General features: G+C 26.4%; 1 protein-coding gene across 3 annotated transcripts in view; it reads right to left on the bottom strand.

Annotated features, from left to right (window-relative positions):
- Window positions 1-14,949, bottom strand: part of LOC113551069 (collagen alpha-1(XVIII) chain-like) — a 229,410-nt gene that overhangs the window by 213,844 nt on the left and 617 nt on the right. The window lies entirely within an intron of this gene.

The following is a 14,949-nucleotide window of genomic DNA, read 5'->3' as shown; positions in this document are numbered from 1 at the left end:
GAACAAGATTGCAAAAATATATCTAAAGATATCTCGTCACTCACGTGGTAAAATATTGAATACTCACACATGGTACATATATTTGCTCTTTATATTTTTATATTTACACTTTACAGCTATTAATCAGTTTAGTAGAAATGTATTTCTATTTACAGAGCTATAAAAATACATAATATGGTATGTGTTAAACCCAGTGTTGTAAATGTACTGACAAAGACAAATTTTATTTTTGAGTTTATAAAACGTACATTCTATCGATGAACCCAAATTAAAATTTTAAATTTTGACAGATAATCACGGTGATTCAATGCCAGTTGTAACATATATAGTTTATTGATGCTATAATTAATTAATAGCGATATGAATATAAAAATATTTCCTTCCTTTTATTTATTAGTATTTTAGTAGGGATATTTATATTTATTGAGTATCACATATTAAAATTATTTTTCACAAATAACATTTTTTATCAAGTATATCTTCTGTAATTTTGTTTAATAATTATATCAATAATAATATTCCATAAACTGTAAGTGCTGTTTTATTATTAAAAAAGTATATTTTACAAAAAATATACTTCTGACAGAAAAAAAAATGCAATTTTGAATAACAATATTTTTTTTTTATAAAACTTACTTAAAGTTATTGTATTAAGATAAATGTATAAGCGAAAAATAATATTCTTTATATCTATGTATTAAAGATTTAATCGAATAAAAAACTCTTTACAATAATTTATTGTGTTTTCGGAGAAATAAAAACTGTAAAAAATAAGTTTATTGCGATATAAAATTATACATTTTATTTGTTTATGCTATAATACATGGTAAAGCATAATTATAATTGCTTATTTACTTAATTCATTCAAATTCAATCGAATTAAAATGAAAATTGATCACGTATTATGTAAATATATTTCATTACGTTTCAACAATTTTATTTGTCATAAATACAATAATAATTTATTAACTTGTCTGTTTAATGTAATTAGATGCCTATAATATTTTTATCAGTATAAAAAATATTATTTATAAAATTATCCGTAGGTAGTTGAAATTATTGTTTAATAATTTGGAATTTTTATACATGAAGTCATGAAGGTACATTGTGACTAATGGACCTACAGTCAATGTTAATGTAAATAAAATACAACTATTTGAACGCTGTAACGAATCATCACATCACCTGCTATGGCATAATATTAAATTATGATCTATACTCTATGGTATTTCGTTATTCTCGCCTATTTTAATATTAAATATATTATTCACGTACGATTGCAGTCGAATAGGTATTAGGCACCCAACTCAAAAAGAATAAACAGTGAATATTTTCATATTTGTAGAAAAAAAATATGATTTATGGTAACATATTAATATTATTTCTTGGAGGGATTTATTTTTTTTCTCGTGACTTATCATTTATGGCCATGAACCGATTATTGTTAGAATATACGCGTTGGATATTTTATCACACATAACTATTTGTTTATGTAGTCCAGCAAATACAGTAATATGTGTAATGTGTATAATATAAACGCGCACGAGTGTTTAACTAGTGCGTATCGCTTCTGAATTGCAGTGTAAAGACTAGTATTTTGAATATTGCACATTTGCACGAAATTGAATTTGATCTATAAAGAAATAAATAAGCATAAAACAAAAAAATAAGGAATTTTCACAAACTATTAAAATAACTTTAAATGCTTAAATTTATTTTTAAAACAAGACATGCCTATCGGAATATTGGCTGTGTGTGCCTTTTAACTGATACCTAACATATTATTGAGAATCTTTAAACGTAATGACGTACAATCTTATAATAATACATCATATGGAGCATTGTGCAAATGTTGTTTCCATGCGTTTGGTCCGATATAGATCGTTCGAATCGTCAGAAAACTTACAGTTTGGCGGGGGGAGGAGTTAATTATTTTCTTGATAAAGCACTTTCGGGATCGTTAGATATGTGTATGTTCGTTTACTGGCAGCGACTCATTTATTTCTTATCGTTTTAATGTAAATTTTTCGCAACCAACGGTACTGTCTTCATATAACAGTCGTATGTGACTGTGTGTTTTGGAAAGAACCGCCCGCAGTGATTTACGATAATACATTTCGGCCTAACGACTGTTCCTACCATCTGTTTGTGTCACTAGTGCGGTGTGTATAGGTACAATGTGTACGGCGTATAATATAGGTACGCGCAACGCCTGACACTAAACATAATAAACCTGTCAATAAAGTCACGGACGGTTCGACGTTGGCAAACCCAACGGCATTTGTTCTAAACTCCGCAAGAACTAAGAGCTAAGAGTATATTTAATATAATGTTTTCGGTGCGCAAACGGTCCTAATAAACTTTAAATAAATTGAACGTGAAACAACGAGACGTTAATAAAAGGTTAGGTTTAGCGTGTCGATCTGAAATTCGTTCGGTATCAGCGTACGCCGTTTGATTTAATATCGAACACCGTATATCGTATTGTTGTTCCTCGTCACCGCGAGAAGTAAATGTCGTACTACGATAAAAATACAGCATCCACTGACAACCAAATTACGTCCAAATAAACTTGGGCAAAATAATCAGTTAAAATATTTTTTTGTAACCACATAATATTATACTTTATCCAGTACATTTTATTTTTGGTAAATGTGTATAGCGATTTTAGTAACAATTATTTAAAAAAAATCATATCTGACAATTTCACTCAAAATCGATTTATTTATGATGTTTAATATGATATTTTTGATTAAACGTCATTCTAAACGATATTAATAACACTTTAAAATGTATCAAAAAAATATTTTCTTAAGAGTTCTTTGAAACAATGAAATATTCTGACTTTAATAAAATATGGGTATAAACAAATTAAAATATTTGCTATACCTATGAAAAAATGTTTTAATAATTTAATATTATTAAAAATTAATATATCGTAATATTATTGTATGATTTTAGTTAGATATATTTTAAACGATATTACATTATTATTACTAGCTAATTATTTTTTAATTAAAATAAAATCCGTTTAAAAAAATGTCTACAAACTTTTAATTAAGAGTGTAAAGCATGAAAAAAAAAATATCTTTTAAGTAACAAATTACAACCTCTACAGATTTAAATAACTGAAAATGTTGTTTAAGATACAGCGCAATTACCAGTTTAAAAAATAACGTCTTTTATTATTACAGTTGATTTATGATATTATGTTTTTGGATTACAATTTATTATCATATAGTATGTATAAAAGTACAATTATTAATCATAAATGTTGAATATTTCAAATTACTGAGAAACTAAATACCGGATCTGTGGGAATTAGAAAATACTGAAAGCGTATCAAACTCAATTTTCTCGACCCCGGGTGGTAACTGGCAATGGTTTGAATAAACCATTTTAAAAAGTCTATAGATATTATACCGTAATGACAAAATTCGAAATATTTGAAACGAGGTTCCGGTAAAAAAATAACTGTCATACGTGTTATGTGCATAATTAAATATCCTCAGCGGTTTTTTTTTTCCGGAAACAGCATAATATTTGTTCCGTAGTTGGTTTGGCACGTCTCACTTTCTCAGTTCACTTGTTACGGGTTCGCTGGAACTTATCACACTTTACGTCGTGTGGGCGAGGCGAGTATGATGTACAGTACTTACACATTGCACACGCACATAAAATAGGTATGATAATGGTGGTAACCGGTTCCCGTGTTAGTGGTTTCACGCTTCTATGAGTCATCGAAAAGTGTTTGCCGATTAACAATATTCCTTTCGGTTTCCTGAAACCGGTTGACCGTTGGACCTACAGACGATAGGGCACCGTTGCGCTAAGGTGATATTCGTATAGACTATAAGACAATAGCACTATCGCATACCAAGCACACGGCCTCCGAGTTAAAAAAAAAAAAAAAAAAACCATGTACACGTGCAGTTACCACGCGTACTAAAGATTGCTACAACAGTTATAATATGAAGGAAAAATGCATCACGAGAGGAACGTACGGCGGCTTAAATCTTGTCCGCAATTTAACGGGATGCGCGTTATTTTTATGACGCCGCATTCCAATAAAATTAACTTATTATAAGTAATGTGGATAGTGCATCAAATCGAGTGATGAGATAATAGTATGTGGGTATATAAAGCATTTTCGAACGGTATTCGCATTGGTGAGCCTTACTTAATAAAAAAAAAATAAACTTTAACGAAAAATCTCTCGTCTACCGAGTCATAAAAACACCGATAAACATTTGAATTTGCTGATTCATGATGCAATTTTGAAGAAAAATGTCCGACTCACGGGATGTTGTCATCGCTTTAACGCCAAACAAAAGAATATATCGAAGTAATGGATTTTCCTCTCTACATAATGTTCTCTTCTCTAAGCTTTTATGATAATAACTAAAGTAAGGAGAAAAAAATGTAAAGCACAATATCAGGGTCCGGGGTTGAAGTGGGTTTTGTTCGTGCCAACCGTATCGAGGAAAAACAATGATAATGACTAGCGCGGTCTTTGGTTAACGGTTCCCTGCTATCTTGACAAAAGGTGATCTAAGAGAAGTATTTTATTTTATTTTTATTTTTAAAAACGAATTTCAGGAAAAGCATTTTGCTATTATATCGAATGGCCGTTTTTTATCTCTCAATTTAATCAGATTTTAAAATAAAACATTGAAATCAATTGATAATGTAAATATACTAGACTACATTGAATAGATTATTTATAATTATGTCCTGTAACCGTGTGTAATTTGATCATATATTATATAAATTAATACACAAAATCATTAAGTTTTAATCATTTTATTTATCTTATATTACATACAAATTAATTAATGCTCTACTACGTTGTAATTAATAGGCGGTATCACTGTTGTATAATAATATACCTCAGTTCAAAAATCCTAACTAATAGATCCGTAAAAAAATGATATTTATGTAAATTAGTTTTTACGATACACAGACATAAAATAGTTGAATTAAAAATAATAATAAATGTCTAAATAGATACTAGAAAGTTGATTTGAAATAATAATACTAGTTTACTTGTGGGAGGTGATTTAAACTATCAAATACGTGATAATTAAAAAAATACCAATCTGTCGTAATGAATTTGATATTTAAAATTAATCCATTTAATCCAGTGAAATAAAAATAGTATGTGAGTATAAGTAAATCGATTATAAATAGTTATTTATACCTGTATAGATTTATTAATTACGCTATTAAAAATACTGTTAATGGTTTTTGTGGTGAATTACCATCATTTACACTTTTTATTAATACAATTTTATATACACTATATTTATTAAAATTAACTTTTTATAGTTGCAATCGACTTATCAAGTAAAAAGTAAACACGTGTTTGTAATAAATAATTATTATTAACGGTATCATTTAAGTGCTTAAACGACGAAGTGACATTAGTGGGCGACTTCTTCATGTTTTCCTTTTTTTCACATAGCTCACACTCTTATTGTGCCTACTGGTATAGATTGTGTGTAATTTATAGAAAAAAAAAATGTCTTAAATATATATATTATCAAGCTATAAAAAGCATTGTATTTAAGTTTTGTTTGATAAATGTTTTCACTAAAAATGAAAAATTATTATTTTGACTAGTACCTATCTATAATGCGTTTAATTATTTTAATTTACTATAATATCAGCGCTAAATTTGAAAATACGTTTTAATTACTGAATACTGGGTATAATCATATTATAATCAAGAGGTAAAATACATTAATACCAAATACTTACATGATATAAGAACTGTCAAGTGTGTGTAGTTAGTGACTTTAAGTAGGTATTAAAATCAAACGAATTCCATACAATATTACAATAATAACTATTAAGATGTTAAGAAAGGAAAATCCATCGCCATTGGACGTAATAAAATCCCTTTATCTTTGACTAAGCCCCTTTGTGAATCTTATTTATTACTCTGAGCACGGTCTAAAAATGGCGAGGAAAAGCGTGGAAACTGTATAGTTAGGAGGACTCTTCAACAATATTTATAGGCTGTTGTTTTTTGATACTAAGACACGATGAAGAGGGGATTAAAAAAAAAATAAGAGTGTAAATTATTCGATAATGGCTGTTTTTTTTTTCAAAAGTTTAACTTTTATTTTTAAAATGTGAGAAAAATTAGCTTTGAGTTTAAAAAGCGTGCACAATAAAGACATTTTAATACTAATATACACCACTAGTTTTAATAATCAGATGTGTTAATGCATATACAAAGTTGGTATACTTTTGATTGTCACTACAGTTTAATAATGATTGTAATTAATATTTTTAATGTAAAGAAAAAAAATTGTATAATATCTTAAAATATATCCACAAATGTAATAAAAACGTAAAAAATGTTAATAATTTTCATACTGAATTTAAGTTTGTTCAATATCTGTCCTACAAAAAAAAAAAAAAATAATAATAAATTAATAGTCTATACGTTTAATTTAATCGTATCTTAATAAATATAATATAAACAACGGATGCTATTTGATGTCTATTCGTCGTTAAAAATATTAACGCATGATGTGGTTGGGTCCACTTCTTTTAAATGATATGATTATATTCTAAAAATATTTTTAATTTATGAAACATACTTTTTACATAGGTATCCATATTTTAAAACTTTTAATACAAATATTGTATGCCAGACTTATATTGGATAAGTTTTAAATGTACCTAGATAATATATTTGTTAATAAAAAAGCTATTATTTATTCTAAAAAAATATTTCTTAGATTCTTAAAACATTTTATGTTCATGAAAATTGTATATGTTTTAAAAGCAGTAAAAATAATATAGAAAAATTTACCATTAAATAAAAATGTATCTTTAAAAAAAAAATTCAAAAGTCTATTAACAATACCCAGAAATTAGTTTTTTAGAAACTTAAAAATGCAGCCATTTTCCATACCAAAGGGATTATACACAACATTATAAGATATCAAATATCTAGTACATTCTGAAAATCGAAATAATATAATACTAATATATATAATAAATTATAACTATATACAACAAATTATAAAATCAAAAAAAAAAACTTTAAAACTGAGTATAAATGAAAATGTATTTTTTACTAGTAGGATACACATTGAACAGGCCTAGTTAAATAATTAAATTTTATGTTTGTAAATCATTATAGTATTTATGTATATGAGCTTGCTTATTATTGTTGTTGGAGTAATAAATTATAATTTTTAACGGTTAAATGTTTTTAGTTGGCTTATAATTTTCCTAATAGTATATAATTTTGCTTATTATATTTGGGGAAATTTCAGTATTATTTCGTTATGTTATTATGTTGTCAAAATTAATGATATTTAATATGTTGAAAATAATAATAATAACAATAAATCAAAAATAAATATTTATTTTTTCTTCATAAATAAATATTGATCTACAAGATAATTTGGTTTTGATTAGTGCGATAATATAATAATTATAAACAAACACCAACGTTTGACTTGGCACACCGATTGATTATTATTATTAGATTACACGGAATATTATAACATTAAATAACAACGATACTCGTAGTACGAATAACTCGTAATTTATTCGATATTTTGAACCGGTTTCGATAATTGCTGGGCGTACGCACCGAAAGGAAAACAATGGGATGAATGATGTCAGAAATATCGTGTTAGTATTTTTTCTAACGAGACGAATATCGAACATGCATACATTAAGATTACAATCGTTATTCGAGCACAGATTAATTTAAATGATTATTGATCATACCATTTTTTTTGTTGTATAATATTGTGAACTAATTCGAGTTTGTATCCATTAATTCGAGTGTAAAGAAAACGGTACAGTATTATCATCGAGAGTACACGTCTAGTCATATTTTCGGTCGTGTTCTCTTGTACTAGTGAATATCACATGGTGAACCATATAAAATTGATTAATATTTATGATATTGTATTTTACTTATATTAAAATGTTTATTCTGACTCGTTTATCGATATTATCATAAAACTGAAAACTTAATTTTTTGTAACGATGACAAGTATAATTTGTTAAAAATCTTGAGTGTGTTTACATTCTTCAGTGTATTTTTTAGTTTATCAACTAATGTAGGTGACATTTATGTTATAAATTGTATAAGTACCTATTATTAATAATTCAGTTATTACTTTGAATGATAAGAATAATATTGTACGTTAAATTGTCGTACACGCCATATTTATGATAGCTAATAATGAAATAAACTATTCGAAATATACGTTAAATTATTATTATTATTCAGTAAATTAAAAATTAATTATGGTGTCACGTTTGAAAATAACACGAGACGCTGACATGTCATCAAAGTTAATAGTCATCCACCGGAACAGAATTGACTATGATTCATTATAATATATATAATTATGATTTCAAAACCATCCCATTATCGACCATACCTGTCTATTTGTGATCTAATAAAATTGTAATGCAGAAACACTTGAACACAAGGCATATCACGCCCACTTTTCATTATTGTTCTAATAGTCAAATTGAATAGTTTGCATTTCCGTTGCAAGCATTGAGTCGATAATTTTATATAGAAACACACTGTAAAATCGATACTTATTATACTTAACACGTCCAATGTGAACATCGAAATTATAATGTAATAGAAACTCGTATTGCTGTTTTTACGCGTTCATTCGATAAAACGACTTGTGAACAAAAATATCATTAAAACAAGGGAACTACTATAAGGATAAACTGAACAATTATCAATCACAGCTTATTGTGTTTTAAAATCGAAAAATGCGTTTAAAATTTAAAATGTTTTTAAAAACTCACGCGGGACATAAATATACCTATTAATTATATTCTATATTTCTTATTACGTACGAGTGTTGCACGCTGTCATATCTGCCAATACTCATAAACTTAACTGACATGGGTAACCTCGGGCATTTTTACTACATACATGTTGGGGTCAACAGCGTTGTTGAATAATATCATCGTTTATTTATTTTTTTTTTTTTGTACTTAATATATGTTCAAATAGCAAATGCTTTAGTACCGAAATTATTATTATTTTTTCATAAGGACACGGTCAAAGAAAATATATCCATAAATATTAATCAATTATTGATTTTACTACTTTTAGACAATAAACCTACAAAGGATATTCTTAAATTAAACGAAAATAATAAAACAAATCGATTGATTTGTCCAACCCTTTTTAGGAAATAAGTTACGTGAAAATATTTTATTGGCTTATCGAAATGATAGTAATTCAATGTTCTAAAAACAGTGGTTCACGATTTTAACTGTATTTGTAACAAAATATTAATGATTATGAGTTATAGTAAAATTAATTACCCATTATTTTATATTAAGCCGGTATTGTACCACAGAGTTAAATAATTACGCAATTTATTCTATTTTTAATAATATTATGACATTATGTTATAATAACATGAATTATATAATATTCTACTAAATTCAACTATATTATTTCTAATATTATAACGTTTTGTCCGTCGATATCAAAAATATTTAGTTATATAACACCTTTATACATACAAATTTCGTGTACTATATGTACATTTCCGCGATGCACAACGAAACTACTAAACCGATTTTGATGAAATTACGACTTATGTGTGTGATTTGGTCTCTATCATAAGATTGGATAGAAAAAGTTTTTACATCGATTATTGAACTCAATATTACCTCTGTATTATGTTTGGAGCTGTGCGATAATGATTAATGAATAATACATAAAGGGTAAATCGATTGAAAAAATGCAATGCTGGACGGAACAATTACGTAAAGTTGATACGTCAGAACTAGGAAATATCATCAATACACCAAATCAAAAAACTAAAAATATTATTTATTTTCACGCTAAATATTAGAATTTAATCAAATTTAACACGGATGTTTTGTACGGGTAATGAAGTGCTCGGAGTTTAGCTTGTATGTGTATATAATGTTAATATAATTATTCTTAAAAATAAAAATCGATTGTATAACTAGTAATAAGTTGCTTAAATCGATTCATCAAAAATATGTTGAAAAATACTTTATTGATAAAAATTTTTACTTTAAAATTAATTAAAAAAATTTTCTAAAGCTTATGCCATCATACTCTTATATAGTCGTGACTTAGATAGATGGAAATTTCAAATTAATGTAATAGTAAAATATTGCATAACATTATACACTTCAGTATTCAGAGATCATATTAATTTATTGTTAAAATGTAAAACAATACAAGACAACGCATATAAAGAATAACATGATTATTTAAAACCAATTATTTAAAACCAGTGTAACACAAATTAATTTTTAATTCTCAAGGCATGTAAGGTTATAAATACTAATTTACAGTTTAACAAAAATTGAATTAATACATACTTAAATAAAGTTTTTAAAAGTATTACATAATATCAAGCAGTAAAACTGATTGTGTTTAGTCAAATAAATAAAATTAGATTATTCAATATACTACTCAAAATAAAAAAAAACATTGCAAATATTTAAAAAAAGCATTGTTGAATAGAGTCTATTCAGTTATTAAATAAAAATGTAATTGTTTGATAGTTGATTGTTGATTGTATATTAAAGTAAGCCCTTAAGCTGTAATGATGTAATAATAAATCGAATGAAATATATAGCTGCGTGCAGTTTGTACTCTGCGTTTTAAACTAAATTAATATTCAATAAATAAATTTAAATTTTAAACCATAAAAAATTAAATAATCTGAATTCTGAATTTGTAAGTGTTGTATCAATATCCGTATTTTATAATGATATAGAAACATTGCAAATATTTCAAATAGCTGTAATCGATTTGTATGCAAATTAATGCGAAATTTTTTTGACTTGTACAAAACTAGATATGATAAATATAACTGGCTGCTATTAGTTTTTTTGAATTGATTATAATCCAATTATTGCACTTATTTTTTACTAATTTTATACACTATTAAAATTACTTATCTCATAACTATAATATTATTTAAAGTTATTGAAGTAGATTAATTCATTAAACACTCAGCTTAAACATAATAAAATATTTTTTTAAGTATAGAATTATACAAAGTCAATATATAATATGTGTATACGATTATAGTGATGAAAAAATGAAATAAAAAATATTTGGTTTTGTTAAGAAATATAAAACAGTCTACTTATTGTTATTGATCAGATATTAAAAAAATTCCAACGTCAAGAATAGGAAATATTTATTAAATTTGTAGTTTATACAGTTTGCTAAAATCGTTTGAATAAAACTTAATATTGGTGAATACAAATGTACGTTAAATAAAACAAAAACTACATTTATTACAAAAATAATTATGTTTTATTAAATAAAATTATACATTAACAGTAATTTAAACTTCAAGTAGACATTTCGTTTTAAAACCTTTTGATATTATTTACAAATTAATTTAAATTTAATGTAAATCATAATATAACTGGAAATATAAAAGTCAGAAATATATTTGTATGCAATTTAAAAAGATATAACCCCAATATTAATTCAGCATAATCATTGCTACTTTTTTTAGGGTATAGATTATATACTAATAATATACAATTTTTATAAAATAGATAAATATGTATTAATTGTAAACGTTTTATCGTATTTGAGCTATGAAAAAAAAAAATATTTGAATTTTAAGGTATGTCGTACATATTAGTGATTAGTAAATTTCAGATACACGATCTTTTTTAATAAAAAATAATATAAGTGTATTTTTCTTTCATAAGACCTTAACGACCTTTGTAGTAACCTTGTATTTGTTTGACATTTAAAAAAATATATTTTCTAAGCACCCACTAGTATTCTAGTGATTTATTTTCACATATTAAAAAGATACCAAGAAAATATGTACGATATATATATTTATAGTCTATGTAATATCCGACAACCGTCCAATATATTGCGAGTTAATAAATAACGTGACGACAAAGCAGCGTAGCACGTTCTATGTTCGCAATATTTCAAATTCGATTTAAAGATTTTAACACAAAGGATAAGGATTTAAACACTAATAAAAAGAAAGAATTATCGTGTTATTGACATGTCTTTTGAATAAATATCATAAATTACTTAACATATATAGATTGTAGGGGTAGTCATCTTGCAGATTGTGTGCCACATGCGGTATATGTTTTATTTATAAAGTCAACATTTACCTATTATTATTATGAACTTTATTTTATTTTTTGGTATTTAACTATAACAATTTTCGAGTTATTTATAATATATCTATAAATATTTTAGATCTTGATATCATTCTATTTATCCGTGTGGTCCGCGAACATTTTCATGTTGGCTACCTCTGATATATAACAACAATACAATATACAATATACTGCGTGTGTGTTAAATTGTAAATACAGTTAAAATATAATAATTATAATAATTTAGTCTCAAGATTATAAACAAGAACTTCATATGATGAAATTAATTAATTTAACAGTATAATTTTATACTCTTGAGTCTGTCGTACACCACTAATACGAAACAAGACTTGAGATAAAAATAGTATTCTTTACTGCCTATATAATGAACAAAACCAACTTTAAGTGATATAAAAAATATTAATATCTATACTGAATATATACTCGTTGAATATAAAAATAATTTAACCATCGAAAGAGAAATATTTATGTATAGAAGATGAAACCAGATCATTAAAATATTATAATATTACCTAATTTATAATTTTTAAAACAATTATGTTAGAGAGGTAACCTCGTCTGTAATAAAGGAAAATTAAGTACAAAATACCAACAGTTAAAAATTCCATTAGGTAAAACCAGAATTAAATAATAATAATATTAAATCACATATTATGATACTCAATTCAATTATTAAGCTTTCTTCAAAATATAAAAACTGTATTAAGTTAGTAATTTATAATTTTGAATGTGATAATATTAACACTTATTTATGCACGTCTTTCAATATCTAAACATGTCCATAATAGGCTATAAAATATAATCATAAAAGGATGAATAATCACACATATTCTTATATCTTACTCAAACAGCATTGTAAACATCTGTGCATTGCCTAGTAAATCACTAGCGTCTGTTGTTTCACTGTACTTAGTAACGAATAATAATTGTTACCTTTCGTCTAAAATAAAAATACTTATAATTTAGTACACACAAAATAATTCTTATTAACTCAACAAGAGTAGCTTAAGTTTTATCTTTTTCTAATATGAACATGTTATAATTTATATTGGATATTATTTGATTTACAGCTTGCATTGTTGTGTTTAAAAAGTTGAACATAATAAAATACCTATAATCTTATGCTGTATTGCAAATATTTTCATTGTAAAACATAAGATTAATTTATCTTGAATGATTTAACATAGTATTTAATATACGTATCATATTTGAATAGATTTCAGTACCTATGTAACTGTTATTACACTATGGAAATCTTATGTTTTAGAGAATATTTAATAATGCCGTTAGTAATATTCTGACATCTAGAGTTATGTATACACAATTCATAAATGACTAGAAGATAGGTGTAATTTTTCCCATATAGAAATGAATTATGCAAACTGTAGACAAGTTTTATATTAATGTCTCTTGACTATAATTTATAGTTGTCATATTTTGTTTTGTTTATTATAAATTATGAGCTTAATAGAATAAAAATAAAACAATTTTATAAGATACGTGTAAATTTAAAATCAAAATGTTTGTTATGAGATATTATATTTATAATTGAATCAACCAACTTTATAAATATTTGGTATGACTCGTACATATTTTAGCGTCGAGAACTTTATCGGCGATTTAGTGACTCCTCCAGGCTTCAAATTATTATAATGATATACCTCTGAAATGTATGTAGTTATAGTAAAATCGATACCTACAACCGAAGAGACTTATATTCCGTCGATAAAAAAATAAATATGAACAGCAAAAGAAACCTCTGGAAAATCGGATACTCGAGAACGCCATAAAAAATATCGTAATGATAATATATTCTTAGAATTACGAGAGAAAAATATAATGCGTGTGTCTGGCGATGGGTACAAGGAACTAATAAACTTTATTGTATGCCACGGGACAGACAAAGTACCAATTTAGTATGAATATGGAAAAGACAAAGTGTCGGTAAACGAGTGTATATAACAGTATTACACACATACACACAATTATAATTATATGTACCTGTGCTAGCCATTATACGTGTGCGCGCATGAATGTCGCGTGACGAAGACGCGCGTCGAGGGCGGGAATCTTCGAAAGAAATAAACTATAAGTATACGTCATGTTATGTTAGATATGTATTTTTGTCACATCAATTTATAGCAAAACGTGGGGCGATGTACACGAATGTATTATGTCTTGGCATTGTGCGGCAAAATAATAAAAAAACGATGTCGTTTTTAAGGAATCATACTATTTGTCTCGGAGTGATTAAATAAAAGTCTAGCCAAGTTTAAAAAATAAATTCTAGACATTTTATCAAATGCCAACTGTGTGTTTGGCTGGGGGAAGCCTCTTTTTTGTGAAATATTTCTAGCCCTTTTTTACTGGTCGAAGATAATGCATAAAATAGAACGTACGATGATGTCAATCCTAAAAAAAAAAAAAAAAAAAAAAAAACTAAAAAAAAACTCGTTACTATTGGCTTTTATAACGATAATATGGAAGACAGTACAAACAATCGACTTGCAACAAACTAATAAGTAGATCGACAGAAGAACAGCAGAATCTTCGATCGCTTACGAATATCGCGCGTATAGGCTCATTATAATATTAATAGGTCGCGTGAGCCTCACGAAACATTAAAAAAAAATACTTCGGAATGTCTAGTAACACCGCGTACCATCATTCACCAGCGATTCGCGCGGTCCTTGGCCCGCAACGCGGCCAGATCGTTACTCATCCGCATAACTACGTATTGTATTACGGAGTTTCTGAAAAACGATTACACGC

Source organism: Rhopalosiphum maidis, chromosome 2 (assembly GCF_003676215.2).
Source record: "Rhopalosiphum maidis isolate BTI-1 chromosome 2, ASM367621v3, whole genome shotgun sequence".
Classification (NCBI taxonomy): Eukaryota; Metazoa; Arthropoda; class Insecta; order Hemiptera; family Aphididae; genus Rhopalosiphum; species Rhopalosiphum maidis.
This window is presented reverse-complemented; position numbering and strand designations above follow the sequence as displayed.